We start from the raw sequence: 23723 nt of genomic DNA, 5'->3' as shown, positions 1-23723 counted from the left end.
CGGGAACGACTATTTCGCGGCGTCGATTAACAGAATCGTAGCGAGAATTTACGCCTCTCGCTGACGCATTTTCCTCGCGACCGCGTCTCTCCGCGAACGGTCGTAACAATAATCTAGTAAAAAGAAAATAATAGATATTCAGTAACTAAAAAGACAATGCCTTATTACAAAAGCAATGGAACGCTTGATAATAAGAAATGAGCGCTGCTTATAGGATCGACTATGAACAATAAAGGAGTGAAAAAAGTTTATGTATAAAAATGTCGTTTCAGAATAATTTTGCAAGTTATTGATAATTTCATTTTACGCTGGATATGTACATGCGAGTGATATACTGGTGTCAATAAATCAGCTGATGTATTTTTCTCCCTATCCGCAAACACTAATACAAACGGCGTTAGGATTTCGATCGTTATGTTTAATTTTGTTCGTTTGCTTCGGAATGTAAATATCGTCCATATGTTTTCTGACATTCTGTATATGCATGTACTTTCGCGAGTCTTTTGGAACCTATGTATATGGATTCTTTGTCGTGATCCGCTCCGTTTGGTATTGGAATGGGTTGATGGTTGATTCTAATTGAAACGATCGAGAAAGATACAGTTTCATGCGATGACTTAACTTAATGTTTTTTATATGTGATACTTTCTCGTTCTTTCTTTCTGTTTTTGTTTTTGTTTCCCAAGTGAGGAAAACAAGTCGTTGTTTGGAATTTCAACCTCGATTCTAAATATAAATATATTTTAATTTGTTTATAGCTTAACGATCCTTTATAGAATCACATACATACACTTACTGACAAAAGTTAAGAAACATAATGATCGCTTGAAAATTACTGTATAACTTGTTCCGACATCTTGTGAGATACATTAGCTGTGTAGATGCATACATGAACATATAATAAGTTTTAATGTTAAATACCTAAACGAACAATGGTCCTGGTCCGCTAATACAAATAGTTGATTCGAAATCTCATATGCTGTCATTCTGAAACATTCTTCTAAATTAATTAGAACATTTCTTCTGGAACAAGATATTAATATAATAAAGTGGCCAAGTCAATTTCCTGACTTGAACCCAATTGGACATTTGTGGGATCACGTTAGACGTCAATTGGATAGTCGATCTTTTACGAGGAAAATGGGAGTTAGTGCGAAAAATTACAAAAATATCGTGCCAAATATCGATCGCACGTTGTGTTCGATTAATTGAATCAGTGCCACGCAGATAGCATGCAGTCATTAAATCCAAGAATATCCTAACATCTCATTGGATTATTTTTTTATTTATTTTTCGTTAAACGTAATTATATGATTCAAACAAAGTGTATTTCTTAACGTTTGTCACAAAATTTAATTTTGTTCACCTGATCCAATATTAATCGTAGATCTTACACGAGTATAATCGAAGAGAAACACATTGCAACTTCATGTATGAACAGTTATCTCTGTACACTATTTTTAATTTCATTCAATGCATCTCGGAAGATAAAAAATATACAGTAATTTACGTACTACTGCCTCTCATAGACGTCGTATTCAACTACACAAAGAAGAAATTTTATTGTACGCACGTGATAGAGGCTTTTCCTTGTTTTCGGGTTAATTTCTATTGTGATTTCGAAGAAATTTATAGCTATAATTATTTATTATTTATAGCTAAAATTATTCAAATTAGACAAGCATCGTATTGAAATATATAATGTGAAATAATAATCATATATCATACAAGGTATAATAATCATGCATAGGTAATATTTTTAATGATTTTTCTTTGATTCATTGAGTTTTACACTAAATTCCTTCAAGTAATATACAGCTCAATTATTTATAAATTATAAAAAATGCTGAAAGTTACAGATCACACATTATGATTCTAAGAGCAGAAACTCAATCTTCGAATTTAATTCACGTTCAGCTAAAAACTAACTAAATGATGATTAGCTAACAAAATTTATGAATCTTCAGAACTTCGTGCAAACTAATCTATTTTCTGCACTGCAATTATGAAGAAATGTTTAGCAATGAAATACTTTATTTACTATGTATTTCAACGAGATTTAAATTTTCCATATTTCCAATATACGTACGCAACAAAATTGCAAGAAGAAAATTTCAATCATGTCATTTGAAGGATAACTAAGATTGAACGAAGCGAATAATTACTGATTCTGATGTGGCAGTTTCAATCTAACATACAGGGTCACCCATTTCCTGGATAAACTTTCTCAAAGCATACCTACCTACAACCTTGTGTAACGAACCATCTTTCGATCATTAGATCCCACGTGAAAACACACATCTATGTCCAGCGATAATTATATCTTCATGCATTGAAGCGTCAAGTCAATCATCTTACAAATATCAAACACAACGATTAATAAAGTATATAATTATTACATGAAACTGTTAATTAGTCAGTTTCATATAACATTAAAACTAAATATTTTTTACAACTGACTACATCGTCACGAATTAAATGCATTATTAAATACTTTTCAACATATTGAATTTTCACTTTCAACAAGTTATTTGTATTAACTCTTAATTCTAGAACACAAATTCTCGTAATTCTTCGAACATACGAAGGTTTTACTGGGCGAAGATTATGTTTAACAATATTTAAAAGTCATTAACCGAAGATAAAGTATGTACTATTGTGTAATATTGTACAATATAGAAATAAAAACGTGAAGAAATTCACAAATGTGACGAATATTCGTGTTCTATAGAAACATTTGATAATTTGTGTAAACTGTTTCATTAGTTTTGTATTCAGTTTATATCTTTAAAGTTACAGAAAATAAATAACTATTTGCTTAAAGATCTTTTTAAATGGTTTATAAGTAATTTTGTAATCTTATCGAAAGTAAATGAGTTTCCTAATACGTACTTTTGAAGGGGGTATAAACATCAAAGAGGAACAAAAATTACTTTTTTTAGTAGTAAGAAATAGCAAATACGAGAATTCATTTTAAGATAAAGTTAGAAATGTAAGTGTAAACTACACGCAGTTGGAAAACGCCAAAGTGCCATTTATCTATTTATCCTATTGATTTATGAAGGTGGTAAATGTTAAAAGCATATAGCGTTCAAGTGATAAACGATGTAAGTGCCAAAATTAACGAGTACGTGCTTTTCATTTATACTGAAAATTTTCATCTCTGGTACTTACATCATTTACCATGTAAACGTCCCAATTACATGTAATTTACATTAAATGTAAAAGAAAATTTTGTGCTTTTAATTTAATAGTGTAAAGATTTAATTTTTTAAACAATTGTTATAATAATTTGAAATACCTATCGTTTAGTATTTTAATTTAAAGTATTTTAGTTGCAAAATAAGCATATTTAACATTCTTGCTACATTTTTAATCCGATAAGAACGCTATTAAAGATGCTAATACGATTCGTTTTATTCCTATTGTTAATGGTAATACCTATTATGATGCATATTTTATGTGAAAATTGATATGAAAGATTTTTCAGAGATTCCTTTATTTTAAGTAAAGGCGCCCACAAATGATTTCGTAGTGATCGTACGAAATTCAAGATTCATAAACAATAAAAATTACTGAATCAATCTAAATATTTCAATTTTTAAGAATTCTTTGTTCACAAAAGCATATGGACTATGAATCTAGAAACCTAGAAAACCAAAATATTTTATACCACATTCTTAGAAAATATTTCAAATGAGAAATATTTCTATTTCCGCTTTGCAAGTAGCACAATGTCTCTATCTCTAAATACTTTTAAGTGGAATTATTGACCAATTACCATTCTCTAATAACTTACACAATGAGTATTCAAGTTCATGTAAAAACTAACAATTAGTATTCTAATACCTTTACGATGTTGCAATCATGTTGCAAGGTGTTTTTTTTACTGAACGAATTGAGAAATTTCGGTGACGTTGCTTCAGAAAGAAAAGACGAGCGAATCAGGGTTGAGGTTGACTGGTTTCTACCATAAACGTCGATTTAATTGCTCGATCAGAGATAGTAAAGGAAGTCGTTAATGGCGAAAACGCAAGGGCGAGAGTGAATTGAAATTGTCACGATCGAGAACTTACGATAATGGTCAAGAGATTGGTTTCTTTGATTACGATATCAAGATATAAGAGCAAGTAATGAAAATCTTTGGTTTCGTTTTACGTGTGGAAACGTTAATTTAAAAAATGACCTTGAAAAGTGTTTTGAAAAATATTATACAACATATTAAAGATAATAATCATGACAAAATATTGTAAAAAGGTGAACACAGGTGAGTACAGAGTAGCAGTATAGACAATCTGATGGAATACTTAAAATGCATTTAGAATATACAATATGCAATTTATATTGTAGTATCGTGGAAATTAAGATATAAATTTTTTCCCCGATTACTTAGAATTTATTAATATTGAATTAAATATACAAATATAAATTGGACAGAAAACGATGTTTGTTTAATCAAGACTAAATGCGATACTCGTATCTATATCAAGTAACTTTACAGTTATTTGGCAACTCTCGTCACAAGGAATCTAACACTCTCTCTCTCTCTCTCTCTCTCTCTAGACAACTCGATCAATTCTCTCAACTCTACTCTTCGGTGTCTCGATCAACTCTGACTCTCGCAACACACACACTTTTCGACTCGCACATTCTGACCTCTCGGTCGTCCCTCCTTGAAACACGAAACCGTCCTTCTGTTCTAACGTTGTTTGTTGTTTTTCTCATATCTATGTAAGAACTAGGTGACTTTAGTCACATAGGCGCTCTTAAATGTAACTTCTTTAAGATTAAAAATGTAAAACTGTCATTTAAATGAAATTGAAAGTATCAATATTTTAGTATAATTGATATAATGTAGAAAGCGTGTTAAAATTCAAAACTCTGACTAATAAGATTCTGACTAATTGACTGATATTGCTAAAAAATATAATAAATATTACAGTATATAAATATAGAAGATCTCACAAGTCCCAAGTAAGTGTCCCAAGAAAGAAGTCCGATGCTTAAAGGACTTATAATACCTACTTAGGTATCCTCGAGAGGAATGAAAAATGTCTAATCAACATTCTAGATAATCTAGATTCTGGAAAACTATACGGAAATAAATACGATATACAAATATACGAATATATATATATATATATATATATATATATATATATATATATATATATAAAACAAACTTCTATTATTCATTAGCGTCCGATATCATGACTGAGCCTCTTTAATATTATATTGGATATACTATACACTCTATAAATGGAAATGTAGCACAAATCTTCATATTTGTAGACGTTCGACATGTCTTCCTTCCATTTTTACACGAAACATATCTATGGATCATAAATTGTCAAATATTTCTTCCATGTTCCGTATTGTACGATACGCATTTCTTATTCGTTGTCGTAAAAGCAGCACATTATTTATAGGCGCTAGGTGGACCAAAGTCTTTAAACGGCACCACCAGAAAGTTCTTAAAGACTCTTTAGCGTACGGAACACGGTTATAGAGAATACGGTTTTTATTGGCGAAGGTGTTCACAAAATACATATTTGCAATTTCCACGTTAGAATGAGAAATGGATTCGCGCTTACAATACATATGTATATATTTCATTTCCATCGACCACATATTGAATGTGTTGCGAAGAGATTCATTCGTGATATCGAACGCTAATCTAAAAGAAATATAGCAATCATCCAGAAACAAACAGTTAGTTCTAGAATTCTTGCCTATCTGTTCGTTTGTATGTTTGTACTCACATCACGTAGAAGCTGTTGATTTAAACTATGGATTTTCATGAAGTTTTCTCTGTTGCACAGCTTAGTAGGTTACATCTTGATCCGTTTTTTAGAAACTGAGACATAGCCTGCCATCTGAGTGATATACGTTCTCATGCTTGATCGAACAATTGGAAAAAGTTGGAGGTCAGGCAACGATGGTTGTTTACGTCGTGTTTATTCTGAAGTCGAACATTCTTATAATTTAATATTTTTTTTACAGAGAATAGTTTAACCCCTTCCCGTGCCATTTAGTTCGATGAAACTCGGGCAGAATCGGTAGACATCGGCGCGCGCTAAGCAAACCAGACTGATGCTCGTAAACAGGAACTAACATTCAGTGACGATCGTAACGGACAAAAAAACAGTCCGCGAGCTCGGCTTGTTATGTTTACGTTTGGCCCAAGTATCTGGTTGCGAGTCAGACTCGCGATATTCATGTTTGGGCCAAAATTTTCATCGCGAGTCTGACTCGCTAAAGTACGGGAAGGGGTTAACTATTGGCATAAAAAATACCTAGACCTTATTCATAAAAACAACTGTTTAAAAATTGTTCCGTGTATTAGTAATCGACGCGAACGATGTCACGGGCGAAACCTAATAAATAATAAAAGTTGACTTTACGTCGAAAGGATTACCTTTAGCACCTATATTGATTAGACATTTTTTACTTCTTCCGATGACTACTATAAACTTTTTAAGTATGGGACCTTTTTTTCTAATATCTGTATAATTATCGTTACGCAATATCCACTAATCTTTCACTAAATTAACACGGAAAGATCGGACATGTAGTTCCTTAATAATCTTATGTACGATATAGATAGCAATGGGTATAAACAACAGTATATTAGACAATTTACTATAATACAATTATTTTCATGTTTTTGTTAACAAGACTGCTTTAGATTAAAACCATGAACTCGTCAAATTTATCTTGTGTTTCTCTTCAAATGATATATTTATTTTGACAGAGTTTACTTCAATATTTACACTTTTAAATTCCAGAATATACTATATTATATCCGAAAGCAGTAGAATGTATGGATGGTGCAATATGTTATTATTATTATTTTTTGTTATTATTGTTATTATATCATACTTTTAAATTCTTTGCACGGTCCGAAATATTATAGAGCACGAAAAATGGGTAAATTTTATTTTAAAATAATCAAACTTAAATAATTCCATAAAAATTCTTTTATTATATGATAGATGTACTATTCAACGACTGGTGCTTACTAAGCAAGAGGAATATCCAAATCTTTTGGACTTGTTATAAACAAAAGTATTTATAGTCGCGATCCACGTCAGTGATATCCATCAAATAGTTTAATCTTTATTTGATTTCAAAAAAAAAACAGTTTACCTGTAAGGATTGAACGCACGCAGACTTTAAAATAACTCGGGGGACGAGACACGATGAAGGTCGTGCGATCATTCGATCATTCCAAACATGTGGAAGCAGAGAATCGGTTACAAACGATTTATCAAGGTGGGTCATGGTCTCGGAGTGCGTAAATTTCAACTCGACCACGACTATATCCGCGAAGAATGTTGACCGAGCTAGTGCCAAAGAAAAACAAAGATTTCGAAAAACGGCTGAAGGTTATTGGACTTTTTGCGACACATAGATATTTATGGAGGAGAACAAATGATGATCAAAAGTAAATTTTGTCTTTTTTTAAGAATCTCTAATTACCTAAATTCTCTCTCAGACTGAATAGGTAATAACATACACAGAATGTTAAAATATTTGTCATCTTAAGTGTAATGCGCAATTTAATCGTTGATTTTTCGACACGAAGCATTTAAAGTCATTCAGCTATGCACTTTTAATTTAATTGAATATTTTTACCAGATTTTAACTTCTCTGGATCTTTATTGATTTGAAAAAATGTCCTATTAAATGCAATTTATTTTAATTGTAATTAATCTTTTAATTGTTTAGAATTAGATAAGTTACGTTCTTAATTTTAGTAGAATATTAAGTTATATTTAGTTATAGTTATATTTAGTATCGAGCATGAATTTTTAACCTTTTAAACGTATTCTTATTCGGATGTAGTTACAGCTATTGCAAATCATAATTACACGATTCTCCTCATTTAATGCAACAAGAAATTTATCTACTCTTGCTTTTAAAAATGATGTACCACCAAAGATAAAACATTTTCTATGGAATTAAACAAAAAAAAATTTATTGAATAGAAATCAGTTGTGAAAGTGCATCAATTAAAAGTATAATGTTTTAACCATTTCTGAATTTTCTAAAAAATTACGGAAAATTACGTGAAAATACATGAAATGCGCAAAAATATATTACAAAATACACAAAATTTACAAATTTATGGATATACAATATATTCGTAACTGAATAAATTTGCTAAAAGTTCCTACAATTTCGTTAATCTTTATGTAACACGATAGAAAATGAGTCATGAAAAATGGAATACCAAATATTTCTCTTGAATTTCAAACAAAAGATAAACGATTTCGAAGAACAAACCCAACTGCACATAATTTATGAAAATGATTAAAATGAAATACTGGAAGTAAATTTATGTTTGCCATAAATTTCAATGCATAATATACTTTCAACAAAGTTTTATATATGCATATAGTATAAAAAAATAACATAGAATTTCACTAATAATGAATACACATACGTAATAATTTAATAATTTGGCCATTCAATAGAAACAAAAATAGAAAAAGAAATAGAAAAATAAACTTCAATAGAAAAAGAAACTAAAGCAGTCAAAGTATATACTGTACGGTGCAGTATTGTGAGTCACAAAAATTGTTCTTGGTATTACTTACGTCAGAGGGAATGTAGGACTTTGGAAAAGGTTAAGGAAAACAGTTTTTGATGAAAGGTTTATGAACAACACTTTTAATCCGACAGTAGAGGAGCTTGCGAGAAAGGTGCACTTTCCTCTAAGTTTATAGCAAAGTAATCGACAGAAATCGTGGGTAAAATAACATATAACGTGATTCTCGTTGGATCGTAAAATAAATTATCCGAGTTTCACGTAAAAGTTACACGTAAACGTGTGATGTAATATATCTGATATCGGGAAACGTGAATATTCTTGTTGATACTATTACGTGATTAGTTTATACATGTTGTATTAAATGCTATTAGTTCGTTCTAATCGTGTGAGGAATTGATTCATCAAATTCTCCAATCAATAAAGGCTATATATTACTGATATATAATTATTTCAAATATTTTAATGCATTTCAAATGAATACCGGTTATAAAATAAAGTTAATTTAACTTATCTGTAAAATTATATAATTATATAGTTCCATAGAATTATATAATTTTCTTAACAATATCCTTTTGAAAATTACAATGTTCCCTTCTTAAAAATGACTACCTTAAAAACATAAATTTAACATATAGATACGAAACGAAATGTATACATCAGAGTACTATACAATAAAGAATCGAATGACCGATTATATCTATTAAGTGAAATCTTCTATTCCTGTTCTTTCTTTAATTATTCGAATTGATTAAACTATCTGTACAATCACTGCTATTTTATAATCTTGTTCATTTGTTATAATCATTTCGATTCTTAGCAAAAAAAGAAAAATGTTCAAAATATGAAAATGGGTTTAAAATCATTCTACAAAAATAAAGTATGATTTTAGCTCATATAGTATCCAATTGTAAAAAATGATCAATTTAGAAGCACGTAAACATTGAATAGTACAATCTACCAAACGTAAGTAATTCAGAGAAATATTTTCAGAAATATAAAATTCTAAGGTAATGTTTAGGTAAAATGGAAAGAATACTGAGATCAAAATGATAAAGAACATCAATCGATAAAATGAAAAATGTAAAAATGAAAAGTTAATGCAAGAAATATCTACATATATGTCATAGTATACTAAATTGTACTATTTTATGAGATAAAAAGAGCGCCTTAAAAAAATGAAACTTTAAAGTACTGTGTAAAAATATAAAAGAAGAATGACATCTTAAAATGAAAAAAACGGTAATCAAATTAATGAAAGAGAAAGTAAAAAGCTAATAGAAAATGTGTTTGTGAACATACGCACACCACAAAATATATTTAATTTTTTACTTCCACTTTTTAAATAAGGTTAAAACTATTTCATCCGTATAATATTCCTGAATCATTACAAATCATTCAAAAAATTACATTTCATTTAAAAAATACTAGCTTTCGAATATCTGTTTAATTTCCAATGAGCTGCAATTTTTACTAAACTTACAATCCTATCTCTGATATACCATTTCATTATCTTTTCTCTCGTCGATAAACAAAAAGTCGTGAAATTTATCTGCAGAAATGAAATTCGCCGAAAAATCCAGAATAACTGGTAATCCCGTAAACTAGTTTTTCTCGTCCTCGGAACGGTTTTTTATACAATCCAACCCGAGAATTCGGGTGAATCACGTTCGAACCGAATGTCGCTGCAGAGGTAAAACAATTTATAACCACCGCGTCGGCCAGGTACTTGTGTAATCGAGTGCCATAAGAAAAAAATTGGATTTTCTAGGCATACGTGCGTCGATTGGTAAATCCTTCGCAGACTTGCATTCCACGCTGACTACAACGCGTTCGACCAACAACGCTTCTTTACACGCCTCTCACGAATTCTCTGTAAATATAAATGTTCCGCCATTGCGAGAGAAAGTAACACTGCAACGATTATAATTTGCCGATCGAAAAGTAAATCTGTGTATTTTCCCATTGAAGCGTAAAACGATTGGAGTAACGCGCTGGGATTATAATTTACCTAGTTATGCAAGGAAATTGTTTTAAAGTCAGTTTTAAATAGGATTTAATAATAGTAATAATTTGAAATTGAATGTCCCTGATTTCTCTGCACGAATTATGGGAATTGTAATTTATAAATCATTTCTACAAAAAAAAAAAGAAAGAAATAAGGGGCTTTTTAAGAATAGAATAATGAACTGTGAAACGATGCTATTTTTATACCTAAGTATAATTATTTTGCAATGGATAGTTGGATGCTACTTATTTCATTGCTCACTCAACCAAACTGTTTATAACCAAACTTTGTATAACACTTTTTTCTTAATTTTACATATAAACTACATATCTTCATACGATATGTCATAGGAAATTCAAGTACGTTTTGTCGAAAAATTAAAAACTGAGATATAATTTTTATATAAATTTTATATGTGCTTTCAGTTAATATAACTTTAATATCACTACTTATTTTATACAAATATAGGTGCATACATCGGCATATATATAAGAAAGAAATAATATAACCGAGAAACTGTACGGTGCATAGATTCATTTATAAGTAACTGAGAAAGGAATGGACTTCTAAATCATAATTTAAGAATGATAATTTATCGCATAACGACCTTCTTTCTGGCGAATTCTGATTTTTAGATAGTCGAAAATTCCTTTTCCTTGAATTTAGTAGTCGCAACATCGTTAAGCTGTCAACATGGACAATTTATTAAACTTGTTTTTCTCACTTTCTTATTGTCAGTCACATCCAAAACCGAATATAAAAATGAAACAGCTAACTATTTTTAAAGTTGGAATGTTCTTGGAGAAAGATGGCTTGGATTTCTGAGTCGATATTCTACCAACTCTAACTGCCCATCTGTATTTCAAATCGTTGATTCAGGATAAACTTTAGGTTCAAAAACTACACGCGTATTATATGTCTATAAATTGCCTTCTCAAATTAAGTTTAACAAAATAATTCCTCGCTAAATTTAATCAACTCCGATCACACACAGATGATCCATATATTTAATTTAATCATCTTGGAAATCCCTCTTGATAAAATCTTGATAAAAATAAATTCACGTGAAAGTAGCATATTTAATTAACAACTTCTACGCGTTTTAAAAATAAATCGCCTTTAAATGAAGAACGAACGAAGATAATAACTTAATACTAAACAGCGCATATACATGGAACTTCATATTCCTATGAATATAATTAAAGAACTGAAATCTAAGCAGAGATTATTTTATCTATTAAATACTGATATTAGACTGCAGATGTTTATGGAAATTCATATTTTTATAAACAGAACATATAGCAAAATATATAATAACAAATAACAAAATAAATAAATAGATAAATAAAATAATAAAACAAAGAATAACAAAATAAAACTTAAGAAAAAATATGTTTTACATATTGAATATTGTAACGAATACTCTGTGTTGAATATTTTATATATTTTTATACTTTATGTGCATTCTGTGCATGAAATGAATTTGCAAATTTCCTATAAATTTATTAAAAAATCTGCTGTTTAATTATATTTAATGTTCTAATTTTTGAATTTTATATATTTTTGCGTATTATGTGCATTTTTTGAACGTTTCAATTCATCATAAACGAATAAAAATCTGTAGTCTATCTATTGCGTAATAAATAAAATAATCTCTTACATGCTGACAGGGTAATTAATAGGTATAAAGTCGTACTCACGTCTAATTGTTAATAAACTTTAATTAAAATTTTAACTCCACAAGGATTTCACGATCCATTTTCTACCAAACAGTGGAAGACAATATTTCACTTTTGAAATGGAATACGTTTCCAAATATTGAAGTTGCTCTTTGAATATTGTTTTCGATTATTTCATTGTGTAAAGTTGAATCTGTGTGTCCAAATGTCGAATCTCGAATCACGTAATAAACCCAATTTGTTGGAAATTTCACTTCCGCGCACATTGAAAGAAGTTGGATAACTGACTGAAAATATGACACGTGAAGCTTCGAACACAGTAGTGTTAGAATGATAAATGAACCAATCAAACAAAGACTTTCAAAGGATAGAATGAGTCACGTTGTACGAATGTGCTGGTCTATTTCAAAGCTAATATTTCACCATTTATTTATATCCATTATTACAACTTCGATATAATGTTATGAAAAGGCCATTGGTTTGAATTATAAATTTTTTCCAAATTTTTGCCTTGGATTTTGTTCTAATTTCAAAGAAATTTGTTGGTCAAGCGACAGGTTAGAAAGAAGATCTAAAAGCACTGATCCAAGGAAAATTTAGGAAGGAGATTTAAAGAGATTAATTTAAGGTGAAAAGGCAGACAAAATTTAAAAAGAGGAAGACTTAAAAGAATCTAGAAATATCCATAATAATGTACGTATGTATGTAAGTATGAATGTGTGTACATAAATATGTACGTAATTTAAAATTTACAGGAATTTACAGGAAATTGATACTACGTATCATAGAAAAATTTTGAGTAAATTAGGGAGACAATTATATAAGATTTTGCACGATAAATAAGAGGAAAAAATTAAACAGAATAATTTCAGGAAAAAGATTAAAGATATGGGTGAGAAATACATCAATGCGAATATGAAATAGAATCTAAAGCGTAAATGGAATACAAGAACAGTCAACAACAGAAAGGAATGTATAAACCCATAAACCTCAAAGACAAATCAACAAGAATAAATCAAAGAATGAAACCAGAAATGATGAATTCGGAGACGAAATATCGAGAAAAGAAATCCTGGACGAATATAAAATGGAGCAAGAAAACCAAGATATTTTAGAACTTCAATAAATAATTCAAATTAAAAATTAAATTCTTCTAATCTAATCGTGGTTTTGTTTCCTTCAAAAAAATGTCATGATTTTGAGAAACATAATATTTTATCATACAATTAAAATAAAAAATTACCATAAAAGTGATTCAAAGATAAGAAATCTTCAGATCGAAATTCTTCATATTTAATCCCGCTCTCGTCTCATTAAAAAATGTTTACTTAATTTTGATAAAAATTGAAACTTCAACATACAATTAAAATTTAAAAAACGCTATAAAAGATGCACTTAATCCTGTTAATTATTATCTTCGAAATTCTTCTATCCAATAACGTTTTCGTTTCTTTAAAAAGTTTCTTGATTTTTATAATATCTTAATTTATATTTAAAACAAACATTTTAACTTACATTTAAATCCTGTATATCTCACAAAATTTGAGAACATTTTTGCGAAAAATGAACACAACGTTTCTTTATTGCATAAAATAATGAACAATGAGAAATTATAATAAGATTAAAAAGAGGAGTTAAGAAGGAGTTAAGAAGATTGAAAATGAAAGATGAGACATTTAAAAAGTATATCTATTGTAAGAATAAAATGTAAAAGTATGAACCAGTGGAAAATTCGAAGGTGAATAAAGGAGGATGAATTTAAAAACGAAATTTTGCTGCAGGTGTTGCGGAGCTTCTCTCAAGGTTAGAACAAAACATCTTCAACTGTATCTTACGGTGATTCGCGTGAACGCCTGTTGAAGTTCATGGACAAATAGAGTTCCTTCATGAAGACGTAATCGCGGAACATCAATCATGCGCGAATTAGATAAAAGGCAATTACGTAAACCGTACGGTCGATAGAAATACTCCTTCCAGGATCTAAAGCCAATGCAAATTTCCTAGATAAGGTCTACATTCGATAAACCTGCCGTAAACCGTGTAAACACGGTATGCACGTAAAACAGATTGCAGATGTGTAAACGCACTTGATTTTGTTTCATCAACAGGTATCAAGACATTTAGAAAATTCGTTTTCTGATATAGAAACATTATATTCAAATGCAACCACACAATGCACACATAATGGAATATTTTAGAATTATAAAGAAGCAAATATTTTGTTAATCGAGGGCTTCACTTTCAAAATGGTGTTTCAAAATGGTAAAAATTAAATGACAGAAAAAAAGATTTCTAATGGAAACAACAAGTGCATTTCTGTTAATTTTAATACTTAATTTATGTGTCATTTGAAAGTTACATGTATGAACTTTCTGCATTTATTACCTCTATAGATTTAGAAGGGGAATAAATGATGTCGAACTAGTCAAATCTATTTATTTGTACACTTGTATACTTTCATTTCCTCCGATCATATCTTAATTGATACCTACGATTCATATCTATGTATTACTATGTATTACTATAGCCCTAAGCTATGTTAGTGAGAAGGTAAAATAAAGTATTCTACTGTGAGTAGTAACTATAAAGTATTATATAGTACCTATAATTTTTTACTGTATTTCGTATGAAAATTTTCTAGTAAATAAACTTTCTTTTTCGACACATGCATCGTTTACTATTTCAGACTCTTGATTATTCCATCTGAATTGTGACAATACATAAATAACAATATTCGTCATGCGTCTAAAGTAACTTCGTTAAACAGCCGACAAACTTTAAAACTGAAATAACGTGCCCATAGTAAACTTTTTTAAATTGTAGGTAAGAATTTTTTTTTCATGTCATTTAATAAATACAAGATATATCAGTGCAGCGTATGAGATGCCATGAACTATAATATTAGTGATCCTATAGGACAGCATAAAAATTATAATGAGAGAATTGAGAATTTTATATTAGTTTTATTATACACAGTATTACTAAAATGAATTACTTACTATATATTATTTACTATAATAATTTATTTAAAATATTTTAACCGAAATGAATTATGTTTCTATTGTATGACACTTTCTAATGCATTCATTAATATATAAGGTAGCTGAATTACATAGCAAATGCTAAATGACTTCTATTTTATATATTACCTAAAGAAATTGTTGCACAATTTTGTTTCAGAAAAAATGCTACTTGACATACTTATATTCCCTTGCAGATAGTAGCGCATTGTAGATAAAATAATTAAAATTTGGTTTGATTGATTGAATCGACCAATATTCCGTTACTCTTCGAATCTTTGCATACTTTGGAAACGTACTTGCCTTGATCGAGTTTTCCCTTCATAAACCTGATTTCTTCTATAGAATTTCTCAATTGAACACTTTTTCAATTTCATAAAATGTAGCAGCCGTCATTCCCCAGTCCAAGCTGCTAAGTAACTGATTATTTCTAACTTTCAAACCCGTCGTCAAAGCTATTTTTAAATATTATCAAATATCGCATCATACACAGAACTCCTCGCAAACAAACAGAATAATCATACACAAGTAACCGTGACACAAGTAACGCCAACGGGATTTCCCTTTCTTTTAATGATCCTTATTTCCATTTTTTCAAAGAGAACGATTAAGTTTTCCATGCTACTATCGCATTTCCATCGGGCGAGGAGAATAATTAAGATCCTGTTCCGTATGCGGAACACGTGAGTCGTCGCATCTTTGTCTGCATAATTTATTACGAAAACGGTAAAATGCCGATGCGTCCGAGCGAAATATGTCTTGGTCGACTGTACAGATAATGAAGAAGAACGATGTACAGAAGATCATTAGCGATCGTTTTCTGATTCTCCCTTGAAAACGACAAATCATACGCGTTGCCGCCTGTATTACTGAACAGCATGCCTAGCAACGATTACGATTGATGAATCTTCCCGGAGAAAGGTTTTGAAGTGGTTCTCGAGTGTTTCAGTTACTCTAAATGTCGTCGTAAATATGAATTGTTGATAAAATGTTTATAAAGGATTCGAAGTATATAAACTCTTATGGATAGTAAACTTTTTACAGAACTCGACGCAATTCGTTAACTTGTATCTAAGCGATTCATGAATCATTCATTTCTAAAATAATTAATTATCAGCAGCTACTCGTCAATGACCACATAATTGTGGTTGATGCAACGTAAGGAGTAAAATAAAAAAAAGCAGAAAGATAATTTTTTAACGAATTACATACGATTCAGTAGCTGTCGAGACTTCATAAATCATTCATCCCTTACAGTAGCTATTGTTAATAAACACGTAAGTGCAGTTGATGCGATGTAAATGAATATTAAAGAAATACAGCAAGTGTAAATACTAATCTTTTATGACTCTACGTAATTTGGAAATTACATAGTCGTATTTATGTTTTTCAAATTTTATTTTATTTTATTATTATCGTGCTATCACTTTTTACTAGTATAGAATTATACTGAAATCAAGCGATTTCTTTAGAATAATTGAGGCACTTGTTTGAAAAATGATAAATACATACATACGATACGTATTTATTTGCAGGATTGTGTTACGAACTTTCGACTTTTTGTAAATATGGATAGAAATGTGTCTGAACAGTTGACAGCACATATATTTAACTGGCAAAGTTATTCAGAAACTAAAAGTTTCGTCTTCTAACATTTTTTCTATGAACGACTCAATTATTCTTACATTTTAGTTTTAATCCTTTAATCCTGCAAGTACTTTCGGTTTATAACTGGTACTTAAAACAGTCCTTAGGTTCATTGCACTTCTTACAAATTACGGAGAAAGTGGGTAGTTACCTAATAGGAAAAACGAATATTTGTCTAACGGAAAAGTTGGTTTTTCTCATAAACAATGTCGCCCATGAGCCACGTTGGTAGGAGGCTACTTCCTCCTATCTTCGTTCCTAACGTTGGTCATAACCAATTGGCATCGCGGATCATTACCCTCACTTCCTTGACGAAAAGTGTGAGCAACGAATCCGCGTTCTTCGTTCAAAGGGCACACTCATACCGAGCTTTCCTCCGTAATCACATAAGAACGAACTTCACTTCTTCTACGACATCAGGAGGGTCAACTCAACTTCTTCTACCACACTAAGAAAGTCAACTCGTTTTCTGGACGACAGAGCAGTCATTTCATCTCCAGACTTGTTCTCATACCTACAGAGCAGTCACTTCATCTCTATACTTGATCTGTAGACTTATTCTACAGTAACATTCGAGTAACAGTCAAGGTTCATCAGTTAGTCCACATCAACTCGAGTCAAAACACATTTCAAGGAACCTCAAGAGTCAGAAGTCAACAAATCGAAGACAGTCGATCGACAAAAGATATGTCATCACAGTAGCCGACACGAAAGGAGCCTCAGGTCGTACTCATTCGTAGTTGTCATTTCACATATACAATCTTGTATTACATTGAAGTTGTTGGATCATTCAAAATATATATTAACCTGTTAATAGCAGCGTTATATTCACTCAACCACCCTTGTTATCCCACAAGAAATAAGGGATCGAACGATTCGTGGCGTCGATTAGTCAAATCGTAACGGGAATTTACGACATGATTAATGCTCGAAATAATAATTCTTCGTAGGAAAATATATGACTTGCTGCATATTAATAATCACTCAAGTAATTTCATTCTGTATGTATATAACACTCTTGAATATTTTCAATGTAAAGTTAGAAATACGCGAGTGAAAAGAGATATTCGTGAAATAAAAATATCACATATCATTCACACATTCCGTATAATGCCGTGTATATCTTCAATTTCCCTTTAAGTTTGTAGAGCGAAGCAGATTTGCAGCTTCTATTTCTATTTAAGGATGAAGTATATTATAAAATTCAATTAATAAATGATTACTGAACAAAATGCACAGTTTTACATAAATTATATAGTATCTGTTTAACCCAACAAACCCAACTGTTCTAGTAATGTATAAAAGTAAATTGATTGTGTGTCATTAACTGGGTTACACGAAGTTTCACTCAAAAATTGTCAAGTAAAAATTTATGCGAAACGTCATTTTCATAAATATTGCAATGTCTGAATAAAGAAACGAATGAATAAATGAAAGTTTTGCCTCTGACAGTTTAATAGAAAATATAGATACGTGCACTAATGATGTATCTTGAGATGAAAAATATTTGTTGAAACCTTAGGCAATGAATGAACTAAAAATATTGAGAGACGCTTTAGTAGATTTGAAAATAGAACAGCTATTCTTTAGGAATATGTGATAAGCATCATTGGAAATACCAAAGGAAAACTTCGAAAATAGAAACACCGAGATATATTGCGAAAATGTTTAAAATAGTGTTGGCAGTAACAACATCACAATGAAATGTAGAAATGTAGAATGTCAGAAAGACACATTTCTAAAACTTACTCAACCAAAAAAAAAACCAATATTTTATACATAAATTATATAACTAGTGAATAAAGAAATATTAAAAGGAAAATAAAAAATTTATTAATTTTGGAATATGAAAATTCTGTTAGACGGTCAGCTGTTCAAGAGTTAATTCAAGTACCCATTGTTTCGTTTCTATAAAAATTGAAATATCTATTCCGACTTCTTTTATGCTTGCATAGAGAGCGGCATTATCCGTCAAACATTGCAGTGCTATATCGTTCACGTATACTTAGCGTCAAACTCAGCCGTACAAAGAAACAGTCCCGCAACAAATTCAACCGTACCTAAGAAGTTAAGAATGATAGGGTTGTATCATTGAATGATAGGAAAGAAATGTTAAATAGGTTATACTATAGTCACTTAGGCATAGAAAAAAGTTAAAATAAAGAGCGAGAAATACTTTTTTGACTAGGTACAAATAAGCAGAACAAATGATTTAAAATTGCGAAACTTGCTTACGTTTTCAAAAAAGTAACATACAAGACCCATTAATATCTCGTGAGGTATCAGAAACACCATCAAAATAGGTAGATTTATTAGAACTTAAGAACAAGAACTATCTCCTGATTATAGATTATTATTCGAAATATGTAGAAATATGCCTTCTATCAAACGTTAGTGAAGATACAATAAATGTATTAAAGTCTAGTTTTGCAAGATGCGATATATGAAAGATTGTATAGTCCGATGGGGGAACGCGATATACAAGTAGAAAATTTTGGAAAAAAACTGGGATTTTAAGAATATCACCTGCAACATATCTACAAAGTAACGGAATAGTCGAAGGACATATTCAGACTGTTAAACGCATATTGAAGAAAGCGAAATTTGATAATAAAGATCCATATTGAGTCCTATTTATTAGAATATAGATATTTACTAACGTTCAATATGAATTATGAAAATACGAAAGACAATGACTATGAAACAGAGACAAATTGTGGGGCAGACAAATCACACAAAAAAAGCATTTTAGCAGGAAAACAAAGATTCTTTCGGATTTCTCAGTTGATGATAAGGTTAAAATACAAAATGATAAAAATAAAGTGTTTGATAAATCGGGAATATCCTGTAACATTTTAACAAAATCGGAAAGGTTTGTTAATCGACACAAGAAACATATCATACGCGATTCGAATAATAGTAAATTCAAGATTGTTAAACAGGAAATAAATGAAAACGCATTATCTATTAGTAATGATAGTGTAAGAAGCGAACTAAATACAGTATTAAACAGAGAATAGGCAGCGAGAAGAAAATGCGATAGACCTTAAGAATAATCAAACAGATGTAAAAATAAATGATGAAAAGCTCAAAAAAGCAATACACTTAGTTATTTAAAAAGTTACGTTTTAAAATACAAATTTTATGTTATGTTATTTTAAGATGCTAAGATTAAGATTCCTTATTTTGTTCAAAAAGTATATGAGTATGTGTACGTGATAGAGCCTGCATGGCGCTGACCAAGAGACTGAGCATCTATATTGTAAGACGTGTTCTAGGATAAAGCTTTTATATCGTATTATAGTAATATCATAATTTTATTACAAGACATAATAGACGTCGATAATGCAACGAACATGTCGTATAATTGCTTATCTGTCGCTACTGATGTATATATTATTAAATGTTCTTATAATAGTTCAAAATACTCTAAACAACTTTTTTCACAACTCACTAAATTAGTGACAGCTAAACGGAGGTATGTAAAGACGACAAAGGGATGCTTGAGAGAGAAGGACGATTAATCGTCAGTTGTTAATTGAGAATCTAGTTGCGAGGAGTTAGTTAGTTGCGGGTCGAGAGTTGAGTCGAGAGAGAGTTGCGAGCGAATTGCGAGTTGGTTAATTATTAGTTGCCGAGTTGTTACGAATCGTTAATTATTAGTTGTGAATTGCGAATTATCAATCTAGTTATCTTAGTTATATCATATTACTACATTAAATTCGTATTAAATAACTATCGTTTCCTATTTAACCCACTTTAAATAAATCCATCTATCAATAAATTTATCATATAAGATAGAAATTACTGGAAATCCTAATTTGTAGTAATTCTGATAATGATTCTATATTATTTGAATACAACTTTATCCAAGCCAAATCAACGCTGAGAGACAAGAACCCAGATGCGATTAACTACAACGACTTTAATTAATTGTCTACGACAATTACGTTACAAAACTACATGATATTAATACCAATGTACGAATTCTTAACTTGCATATCGGATAAAAATTCTCTCGAAGCGTATGAAAGTTAACTCAAATTCGACTCTCTCCTAACTTTCTCGGTAAGTTGCACGTAGCGACAGTACTCTTTCATTAAAATAATTTTGTCGGTTGTCTTAATGCCTCTAGAAAGACCAAAGATCATCTTTTATCGCGCTCATCGCTTATATCGTAAGGAAGGTATGCTTACACCATAAATGCGGTTACATCCAACGGGCTAAAAATCGCGTTACATACGTTTTAATTGTGTTATATATTATGATTTTATCTGTATAATCATTACAGTGGTATTGCATTAGGTTAAAAAATTCTTTAAAGTGACTACATTGTAAAATTTGAGAAGTTGAAAGAAATATTTGATGAACGAAGCTATGAAACGTGCTGTTCTTCCATTGGTCCTCGGATAATGTCAAGTCAAAATATAATTGCGACAGTCTATTGTTGATATTACTTGGAAAACTGTATGGTTAGTATTCTTGAATATTATTACTTTGACTAGAAATATTAATAATGGCCATTGTTTCTTTTTCTTCTTTTTGTACTACGATATTGAAATGCTTTCTCAAATTTGTTTACAAATTCCATCGATTATTCCTAACATAAAAATGTAACGTATTTGACGATATGTTACAAAAAATGTATATAGATAATTCTTTCCGCGTTTTGTTAAAACGACACTTTAAGCTGTGGTTTTTATCGAAAATTTCACGCATAGTTGCAAAATTTATAAGAGTTTCTAAAGGCATTTTTCACTTTACAGACTATAGATGAATAAACGTAAGAAAAGCTGTCTTTGACCATTGACTGAATGTCGTGTATGTGGTGAAAGAAGAATTAGAGCATATACATATGTATGGGACCGTATGCGGCTTCCGACTATAGGGTCTCAAACAATGAAAGGAAAGGAACTGTTGATTTACTGTAAAACATTTACCATCAGAGTAATTGTAACGTAAGGAATTAATCGAACGAACTCAATTATAAAATAATGCAAATTTAGAAAAAGTTGTGAATTTCTGCACAACTGCGAAGATACCTAATACTCAAAATATGAATGAACAATACAGAATAAACCATATATGAATAATCGACTAATTATCTAAATAGTCAACATTTGAAGAAGAAAGAACCTAAAAGATAAAATATTTACAAAAATTCCTCATCAAATCTGAAACAATCAACTCCAAAATGTATCAAATACGCGAAAGCAAGCTCGCAAGCCATATAGGTTCGCGTGGCACGAAGATATTTTACTTGACAACCATATCGTGAATTACACAGTCACCTATAAGATAGAATCTAACCGCCACGCGACTAACACGAGATAAATCGCGTATTCGTGCGCTTGTACGTGAATGCGCGTTCCACCAGGCTGCGGTCACGCGCCAAATTGTGCAATCCTTCTTTCCATTTTTTCTCCTTCTCGTCCACTCCTTCTCTATTTGTTCGTTCTATTGGATGCTCCTTGTTAGACGAAATGACGACAAGTGGAAAACATTAAATCCCATACGTGGTAATACATATGATACATATACACTACTAGACAAAAATATCCAGAAACTTGCTTATTCTTTAATTCAAGGTATATTTAAGATATATTTAAGATTCTAAAATTACAGATAAATTAAATTATGATCGTTAATCTTTATAATCACCTTAATTACGTATGTAATAATAGATTTATAAGATTATACAATACAAGATTATACAATAGAATATACAAGAACATTATAGCACGATGATATTAATCTTTAAAATGCGATATGTAGTATCGTAGTAAAGCCGGTGTTTGTAAATTGTCAAACCTCGTAGAATCATCAATCGTTACTTAGTGAACTCTTTATCTTTAGATTTCTGGATTTTTGATTCATAAGTCAGATAAAGAAGGGCCTCCTAAACTGATAGAAAGACTTCTAATGTTGATGCAATTAGTACCATTTAAATAACAAATATGTGTAGTAGAATATATATTAAATAGTAACATATATTATTGCTATATGCCCTTTAATAACCAACCTAAATTCATATTTTACCAATTCCATAAAAAGATAGTAAATACTGCTTTTAATTAATTCATCATTCATCTGTACGCTTTGATCAAATTTAAATATCTACTGTTACTCTTACGCTGACTAACACTTACGCGAAAAATCGCATCATAAATATATAAACGCACGTCGTCCGCGTAATGTTACGATAATTGCAATTTTGTGTCAATGCTATCAGCAGTATCGACTCATAGTCACGAGTAAACTTTCATCATACATTGTTTCAAGAGTTGGTTCGATTGAATCATCATGACCACTGTTAACCTGTGAAATTTTGCCACGTTCCGACTGTGCGTATAAATGGACTCGTGATTCGGAAGGCGAACAACTTAAAGATTTAAACGACTGCTACAAAATTTGAATATTATTGAGAATGTTGTGTGACAGCAGCTACTCGTATCGTTATCTGATAGTATTGTGAGCTTATAAGTGCTTGTTGAATTTTATACGCGTTGAATGAGTAAAGTGGTTTTTATAGGAATTTTCTTGGAATATACATATTTAATATTTAATACGTTGCAGGAATTGTAGTTTTGGAAACATTACTTTCGAGGTTTTTTTTTAAGATTACTAACTAGTCTTAAAACTATAATCTTATGAATAAAAATTGCAAGAAAGATTTTACCTTAAAAAAGAAGTTTGTTATTATAACTATTTCAGAACCTAGGAAAAGAATAATGCCTAATTAGGATGTTTAAAAAAAATGAATAATGGTGAACACTTAATAATTGAAATTACTTTCATTTTCCAGAAGCAAAAGT

This window comes from Bombus bifarius, unplaced genomic scaffold (genome assembly GCF_011952205.1).
Source record: "Bombus bifarius isolate JDL3187 unplaced genomic scaffold, Bbif_JDL3187 scf7180000009772, whole genome shotgun sequence".
In the NCBI taxonomy this organism is placed as follows: domain Eukaryota; kingdom Metazoa; phylum Arthropoda; class Insecta; order Hymenoptera; family Apidae; genus Bombus; species Bombus bifarius.
This window is presented reverse-complemented; position numbering follows the sequence as displayed.